The sequence below is a fragment of the Nuphar pumila genome, chromosome 3 (genome assembly GCF_984573655.1).
Source record: "Nuphar pumila chromosome 3, dmNupPumi1.hap1.1, whole genome shotgun sequence".
Classification (NCBI taxonomy): domain Eukaryota; kingdom Viridiplantae; phylum Streptophyta; class Magnoliopsida; order Nymphaeales; family Nymphaeaceae; genus Nuphar; species Nuphar pumila.
Window position 1 is genome coordinate 41,295,394 of NC_143251.1, and position 9,175 is coordinate 41,304,568.

Here is a 9,175-nt window from a genome sequence, read left to right on the forward strand (position 1 = left end):
TTGTGCTATCCTCCCTATGCATAATAAGACCTTGTGAAAAAATGGCATTGCATCCTTGAGATTCTGTTTTGCACAAAAAGTTTCACCTCTCAACTCCAAATCTAAAGCAGAAATAGTCCCTTCTTCAAAATGATCTTTGTTGATAAGGCAAGCTGGGAGATAAGCTCCGTGAGATTTGAAACCAAGATCCCTCAGACATGATAGTCTGACCTAACCATCTAGCAATCTCATTTGATGCCCATCCTTCAAAGTGATCTTAATCATAAAAGAAATTGTGATAAACAACTTTAACCCCCATGAATTATGTCAGTCATCTATGCTTACTGTACTTGGAATTGCGCCCCTCACAATTTTTAGGTAGCATATCAATGATCTTGGTAGGCCACCCATTTACATACAACAGTTGATCATGTCAACAACCAACAACCACTAAATATGTAAAAATCACCATTTTTGTTTCATGCTGCTCTTTTTGTTGTGCATAAATCAAAATCTTTGAATTGAGGACAGAGCTCCAAATCATTCCAAAGTTTCATCTCATATCTAACTTAAATTGGTGAAAGCTTCCTTCTGCAGTTTGCCTATGACGTTGTGATGCCCATATACCTGACCCGAAGTGACGAACCTAGCCATGAATCTCCTGACCTTATACCTCTGCAATGTAGTAGTCAATTTGTGGGTGAGATTGCACATTAGGGTTGTATATTCAGTTCCTGTTGAGGTTGCTCTGCTGTTTTTCTTGATCTGCCCTATTGGTCAAGGAAGCTTTGCTGATGGTATGCCCCTCTGTCTAATTGTATTGCCTCAGGCCCTCAGCATATTACCAATAATCCCTGCAGGAACACATACCCTCACTGAAGTGATGATAACAGTTTGCATCCCTGACTACAATCTGCCTGCAGAAGACCTTGGAAATGTATTTAATAGCAGAATGGCAGTCTCCACATACGCGAAGGTTCTTTACAATCCTGATGGGGCAGCCAGGAGGTACTGCAAGGAGGCCAAATGCAACTGCCAATTTCTCGCTGTGGTATGCAAGCCCAAGCTCTTTTGCCTCTTCATCAACATCATGTAACGCAAAAGTTTTATCAGGAACATACCCAGCTTCCTTAATCAGACTCATAATCACGTTGATCTTAGCATATATTTCAGCCATTCTTGGATGACCTCTATCCTCAGCCAGAAAAGCATGGACTGTGTTATCCACCTCAATCCAGCTGCACCCTGGCTCTTTCAGTACTCCTCTCGACTTCATCAGCCTTCGAATTTTCGCTGAATCATCCCATCTACCAGCAGCAGAGTACATGTTAGACAGTAAGACATATGGTACTGCATTTTTGGGCTCTAATGCAAGAAGGCCATGAGCTGCCCTTTCACCGAGCTCAATTTTTCCATGGACTCTGCAAGCAGAGAGTAGTGCCTTCCAAACAGTTGCATCAGGCTTGACTGGCATCTCATTTAGCAGTTCTTCGGCTGCATCTATCTGTCCGGCACGACCTAAGAGATCAATCATGCAGGCATAATGTTCTGTACTTGGACTGATACCATATAGTTTGATCATAGACTCAAAATAACGATGACCATCCTCTACAAGCCCAGCATGACTGCAAGCAAAAAGCACTCCAACAAAGGTGATGAAATCTGGCTTAGTCCCACTCCTGAGCATTTCTTCATAGAGTTCCAAAGAAATATTCCCTCTGCCATTTTGAGCATGACCAACAATTAGAGCAGTCCAAGACACAACATCCCTAACCAGCATTGAATCAAAGACATCATGAGCGTCCGTGATGCATCCACATTTTGCATACATGGTCACAAGGGCATTTTCAATTGACAAAGACGACCCAAAACCTGATTTTACAAAAATCACATGAATTTGACGCCCCACCTCGAGGACTGTTAATCCAGCACAAGCACTTAGAACACTGGCTAAGATAAACTCATCAATGATGATGCCTGTGCCTCTCATATCACAAAATGACTTGAGAGCTTCTTCATGAAATCCATGATGTGCATAACCAGTGATCAGTGAGGTCCATGATATCACATCTTGTTCAGGCATGGTAATGAACACAGAAAATGCATATTCCAATCTACCACATTTTGCATACATATCCACCAAAGCATTTCCCACATGTTTATGTGTACCAAAACCAGTTTTCAGAATCATGGAATGAACTGATTGCCCATGTTTAAGTTCATTCAGATAAGCAAAAGAATTGAGCACAGAAGGGTACGTAAAATCATCAATCTTCATGTCTGTCACATGCATTCTTTTGAAAAGAGATAGAGCTCTGGCTTCCAATCCATGTCTCACACACCCTACAATCATTGAGTTCCATGAGACCTCATCTGCAACTTTCATATTGTTCAGCACAAGTTCAGCGCTATCTAGATGCCCACATTTCGAATACATATCAACCAGGGCACTTTCTACAAACACATTAAGCCCGAAGCCAGTATGAATTATACAAGTGTGTATTTGAGTTCCAATCTCAATATCAAAAATGCTGGCACAAGCAGTAAGAACACTAGGAAAGGTGAATTGATTCGGCCTGATTCCACACCTATGCATGTCCCTGAAGGTCTCGATCGCTTTGTGGCCTTCTCCATTTTGAGAGAAACCAGAAACCATAGCAGTCCAAAGAACCATGTTCCTTTCAGGCATTCTGTCGAACAGGTAGTATGCTTCCTGAACTCTCCTGCATTTTGCATACATGTCAACAAGACCCGTGACGACGAAAACATCCGAATTGAAACCAGTTTTAAGAACGTGGGCATGAACCTGTTGGCCGCGCAAGGGTCTCGGACGGGCGGTGCATGCTCTCAAGACGCTACCAAAGGTGTACTCGTTGGGCATCAATCCTTCAAACTGCATTCTCCAAAACAATTCCAGGGCTTCGTCTTCGCACCCATTGAGGGCGCACCCGGAAATCAAAGACGACCAAGTAACCGGAGCACGTGTAGGAGCTTGTTCGAACAACCAACGCGCTTCAACCAATCGGCCAGAGCGGGTATAGCCCTTGATCATAGTGTTCCATGAGTACTCGTCTCTCTGGGGCATTTCTTCGAACACTTTGCTTGCATGGTCGATCTCCCCTGCTTCTGCGAGCATGTCCAGAAGGCGGTTGGCGGAGAGTGTTGATGGGTTGATTCCCCTTGAGAACATGAGTCCATGAATCAGTTTGGCTCGTTCCAGGTCGTGGTGGTGGAGGCAGTTTTGCAGGGTTTGTAGCCATTTGAATGTGCAGAACCCTTTCATGGCAGCATCCTTATTCTATTGGTACAACGAGGAGGATGGGACCGTTGGAGAGGGAGCTAATGAGAGAGTGGTAGTTGGTGGTAGGGGTGTGAATGGATCGGCTATGACCCGATCCAGACCCGTATCAGATTATACAGGGTTAGAGTTTGGTTACAAATAAAGGGGTCCGATTTAACTATTCGGGTCAGACCCATGAGGTCCGACTATTAAATGGGTCAGGTATGGTTTATGAAATTTTATACCAAACCCTGGTCCAACCTGAGTTTTGATTAAGATATGAAATTTTTCAATATAAAAAACTTAAAAGATATTATTTTGCAGAGTCTGGTTCATGTAATTCTTATCTAATCTGGGAATGATTTTTCTCATCAAAAAACCAGGAGGACTCAATCCGGATCAGATACCTGCATCACTTACTGGGATCCGAGTTTGGACGCCCCCATTTTAGCGGGGGTCCAACCCATTGACACCCCTAGTTGGTTGAGAGGTTGGAAACTTAAGCCTGATGGTTGAGTGCCTATTTTCCTCTCTATATTCCAGCAGTCTAGCTTAATCTCATATAGGGATGTCAACAGGTCGGATGCAACTGACCATCGACCCGAATCTGAATCTGATCAGTTGATTCAGTAGCTAAATTCAGATTCAATTAATAATTGGATTCGGGTTTGGTATTGAGTTTCACATTCAAACCCAAACCTAATTAAGTGTAAATATCAGGTTTTAAGCTAGTCATATCAGGATTTGGTTTTATCTGATTCCATCCGAACCTGATTAGGTTGGACTCGGTAATGTTTAAATCCGACCCGAGTTGTTATCATTTACGTCCCTAATCTCATACCAACCAGCGTCATGTGATTGCTCTTATGACCCAAACTATTACCACCATATGTATTTATTAGATGTGGACAGGATATTTGGACATTTTTTGGCAAATCCGAATTCGTCAATAGTTCATTTGTTAGGAGTTTTGAATATTGGATCTTTTTTTTTTTGCCTTAAAAAAATAAAAAGATTATTAAATCTTATTTTTATATGAAAAAATATGATCTTTTGACTCTTATATATTTATGAAAAATTTTAAACCGCCCATTATCAAGCCTAAAAAAGCTACTTATGTACTTGAGTCATTAATTAGCTGTCCCGGATCTAAACTCTCCAATGTATTTTGAGATCCGAAACCCCACTCATTGCAACACCTCTTCTCTTTTTTATATTTTTTTTAGACAGAGAAAGCTGGGGTTAAGCATACCCCTACCAGTTATACAACTATACCATTGGGATTGGAACTTGCAACGTCTCAACACAATGTGACGTGCACTAACTGCTCCTACCAGACAAGCGAAGCCTCCCGTTGGTTCTCTTTTTTTATATTTACATAGAGAAACCGCCCCCGAGAGAGAGACCTAGCCACGCTTGCTCTTCTTTTGATAGTGATGATTCAGTTTAGACCTCAAGGTGTTGCTCACATGGCTTCCGGTTTGTGGATAGTGAGCTTTCTTTCTAATTCAAATTCGAAATCCCTTGTGGGCGCATTCCTGTGCAAGGTGAAGCAGGAGGCCCCTTCGAGGAGTCAATTAATTAATTGAAAACTATGTCACAATGACACCACGAAATAGACACAGGACACTTCCTTTTTTATGAAAAATTCTATTAAGAATAAAATATAAGAGGATGCAATGCGAGATTGAATTGGAGCACTCTATGACATAGACGCAAATGGTTGGGATTCAGGTTGGATGTGGCTAATACCAGATTCGACTAATTCGATATCGGCTAAATGGATTTGAATTTGGATTTGGATTTGGATTTGGATTTGGATTTAGATAAGAATCAATTTTGTACATATAACCAGATTGGGATATCCATCAAATCCAGATATCTATATATTCATTAACACAAATTGAAAACCATATCCAAATCTATGCTGTAATTGGCTATGGTTTTTCGGATATAGGATAAAATCTCATCATTGACATCCCTAATTGAAACAATTTGGTAAAAAAAGTTATAAATAATCATTTTTTTATTTTTACTCAGAGAAACCAGCTCAGGATCATAGACCTAGTCACGCTGGCTCTGTCTGTCGTACTTACAGTCACTGTCCTGGCAGCGTAAAACCGAGGGCTTACCCCTCATCCCCGAGAAGTCACCGCCCTTCGACTTGTGCAAGGGTGACATAGAATAACAATAATTTGTTGCATACCATATCCTCAAATGTCTCTTAGAAAGGCAAGTTGGTTCTTTCTTTTGGTGCTGAAAGCAGTAGAATATGCACACCTTTTATTTTTCCTTATTCTTCACCAAGGATACCAAAATTTGTTGGAAATTTTTTTATTGACAAGTACTGTCTAGAATCTAGACATTTAGCTAACCCAACAGTACATACCTAACAAGATTATGGAAATAGAATCAAACAGTGAGATTCTTGTCCCATTATATTAGTCCACTTGCATTTTTATAACAAAAATAATGAAGGTTATGAATAAAAATTCCTTATTTTAACATAAAGCTGTTCCTCTAGTGCACATACACACACTTAAGAGTAAGCCATACAAAAAAAAAAACACTTGATGAACATGACAAAAGGTCTCATTATACCATTATACTTTTGTTGCATAGATATGATAAGACTAAGAGACTATAATATGAGAACTAGAAATATGGGCATTTTCAATCTTATTTTTTTGCCAAATCCAACCATGTAAATGTGTTTGACACGGTAAATTTGTTAGGAATCAACTGTTGGATAGTGTATTTTTGCTGAAAAAATATATTTTTTTCAATACTTGAATATTTATGAAGATTATGAGCCGTTGATTTTAAAGCCCTAAAAAAATCTCATTTGTGCATCATAATTGGATGATTCAAGAGCTGATCATTATAAAACCAAGCATGTAGATCATATTAGGACGGTTAGATTTAAGAGAAAAGAACAAAAAAATTATGAAAATAACGGTTTACAGGGTAGTTCTCATATTTCCAGTCCTCATGTTCTAGTGACTCATAAGACTGAAATATCACGTTCAATGATATTATATGCACATATAAAGCTACGGTAACAATCAAATAGTGATCTAGATGAAGTAGGCTGTTCTTTCATCTTTCTTCTAGGATGATGAACACGAACAATGATATATAAGATTTTTTTTTCCTTTAATGATAATGACAAAAAAGATGAAAATGGGGGGTTTTCCTCGGCTAGGGTTCCTCATCATAAAAAAAGACAAAGACAAAAAGATGGACTTTGGCAATAAATCATGTGAGTTTCTATTCCTAATAGTACAAGCATAAGCCTTTTTTTTATTAGGTTAGTTGCTTTAGTCTTTTTTTTTTGAGAGAGAAGTTGTTCTAGATTCTAGAACCACCTTTTCTCTAAAAGGATTGTATCCTATGGCACATGACATGTGAATCTTAAGTGTCCAATTGAATGCATTTGGACGGTTAGGATCACAAGTACTAACGGGTGAGAATGTGGATGGCTAGGATGCTTTCGGATAGACATAAAATGCACAGCATCATATGTCATATGATAGAATCATTTTTTTTCTGTTGGTTTTTAGTTTCGGACATGACCAGACCCAATGTATCGTTTGTGGGTCTCACAATAGAAGTTGGACAGAGCTTATTCTACACCACTTGTCATGAATGACTCCATTGACAACCTCATATCTAGGGGTGCAGACAAGCCGGGTTCGAGCCTAGGCTCATTCAAAAAAGGCCCATGTTCAAGTTCAGCTCGAACTTGAGCAGAGCTTAAACACTTGTGTACAAACTTGACTCAGGTCGAGCTTGAGTTTGACCTTTAAAAAAAAAAAATCCTTGAAGAGAGTAGCGACAGACAAGAACGTTTAACAAACTACACACCTGGCTCATAGTATCTTTTGTGGTATTTTGACAAGAAAAATTTTACATATTCTAATTCTTATCATTATATAACAGCATTAGCTAAGCTTAATCGAGTTTTAGTGCTTGATCAAGCTCGACTCGTTTATTTTTAATGAACCGAAGCTTTTGTTCAAACTTGGCTTGCTTACTTCTTTTTTTAAAGGCAAGCTGGGTTAAGCATACACCCTCCCCCCACCCCCACCAGTTATTATTCAACGTACCACTGGGTTTTGAACCTGCAACGTCCCACTACAAGGAGACATGCAGTTTATGGGACGAGTCCGAGCCGAGCTGGAGCTAGCTCGGCTCGTTGTGCAGCCCTACTCATATCTTAGGTCACAAAGATTCATCGACTTGGGGATACATGAAGCGAGTTCTACTCACAAGTTCAATTTTTTTTTGAAAGATACAAAATGAGGACACTGAAATTTTTTAATTGGTAAAAAAACTATTTTTTGACATTTTAATTTTAAAAATTGCATTTTCTACTAAAAAGGTATTAAAATATTATTTGAAGATATTCAAATAATCCCATGCACATCAGTGTCCATGTCGGGGTGTCCGAGCATGTCTGCTCATATCATAAAGTATAAATAAAAATAAAAGGACTGAATCCAAACCCCAGACTGATCAAATCATAGTTCATTCTCAACTTGAACACATGCTTATGTTGGATCCATCCGAACTAGGTGGCACTGATATCTTCCTACTGAGTCCGGATCAGGTGCGATCACATTTGAGGATATGGTCTGCAATAAATTATATTGTAATTTTAATTGAAAAAATGTGATTCAAGTGTTGATTAGGCCCTGTTTGGAAACTCCACGTCGGATGGACACTGAAGTGGATCTGGGGAATACCCAGCGCCACCGATGGAGAAAAGAGGGAATTGGGGTGGCATTTGCCACTTCCAGTTCTTCAATTCAGCTACCACCTTAGGGCCTGTTTGGAATCTGTAGCTGGGATGGGCGTTCATGGAGTTTATGCATTTAAAGAAGTGACAGTTGCCAAATCCATGATTTAGTGTAAATACAAAGGAGAAATGGCCTCACTTCCCATTCCAAATGCATAAACGCCCATCCCAGCGCCGAGATTCCAAACAGGCCCTTAATGAAGTGGTAGTTGTCAACTATCACCCCAGTTCCCGTGCTGAGTAAGCTTCTGACTACTCTTGTTTCTCTTTCTATACCCTTCCAACAATGTAAATGCAGCATTAAAATGGCATTCCAAACAGGCAACCGGTTGGAAGTGGTTGGAAGTGGTAAATCTCCATCATAGCTATACCAATGGCTCCAAACATGTACATGGATTTGCCAAAACCATGAGAATTATGGATTCCGTATTTACATCCTTAGCTGCTACCAACACCGAGTTTCCAAGCAGGCCCATATTATTTGGATCATGCTCAACACATCTATGGGGTCAGGTTTGGTCAACAAGGCATGCCCCTAAGAGTTTCAGCGAGGGTGGTTCAAAACTCATGAGTTTAGCCAATATTGTCCAACTAATTAATACCCAGCTCAGATATTCCAAGGACAAACAAAAATGCTAACAAGCTGGTAAATTTTAGGTAGATTGGCAAATTCAGAAAAGGGTTAGATCATATAAGTTCAAACATGGATCCAATCTTTCTTCCAATAAATTTTAGGTAGATTGGCAAATAATCATGTATCCAAAGGAAGCCATTTTTTGGATGGTAGGCTTAGACTTACAATCTTTCTTCCAAAATGGGAGACCACACAGTTGAGCTAGCACAGATTAGACTCGGTTGTTAATCTTTGTAGTTTTTTCTGTTTGTTTGATGGACGTGCACCGGTGGGTTTTGAACTTGCAATGTCACATCAACTTGGTGCTGTTCACAAGAGCACGATCCAATCAGGCCAAGAGCATTTGGTTGCTGAAGCTCTAGGAGAGTGGATCAGGTGCAATCACATTACACACCATAAGTGTGCTGCTGCATCTGGCTGCCCTCCATCTCACTGTTGGGCCTCACAACCGAGAAGTTATACTCAAAGATGGAGGGCAGTG

The 9,175-nt window shown here is 39.9% G+C and overlaps 1 pseudogene across 1 annotated transcript; it reads right to left on the reverse strand.

Annotated features, from left to right (window-relative positions):
* Nucleotides 1-820: 820 nt before the first annotated feature.
* LOC149842694 (pentatricopeptide repeat-containing protein At4g33170 pseudogene) lies at nt 821-2,991 on the reverse strand (annotated as a pseudogene). Its single transcript, XR_016430801.1, has 2 exons — nt 2,786-2,991; nt 821-2,702 (listed from the first exon to the last, which is right to left on the reverse strand). The product of XR_016430801.1 is annotated as a pentatricopeptide repeat-containing protein At4g33170 pseudogene (transcript).
* Nucleotides 2,992-9,175: the final 6,184 nt, after the last annotated feature.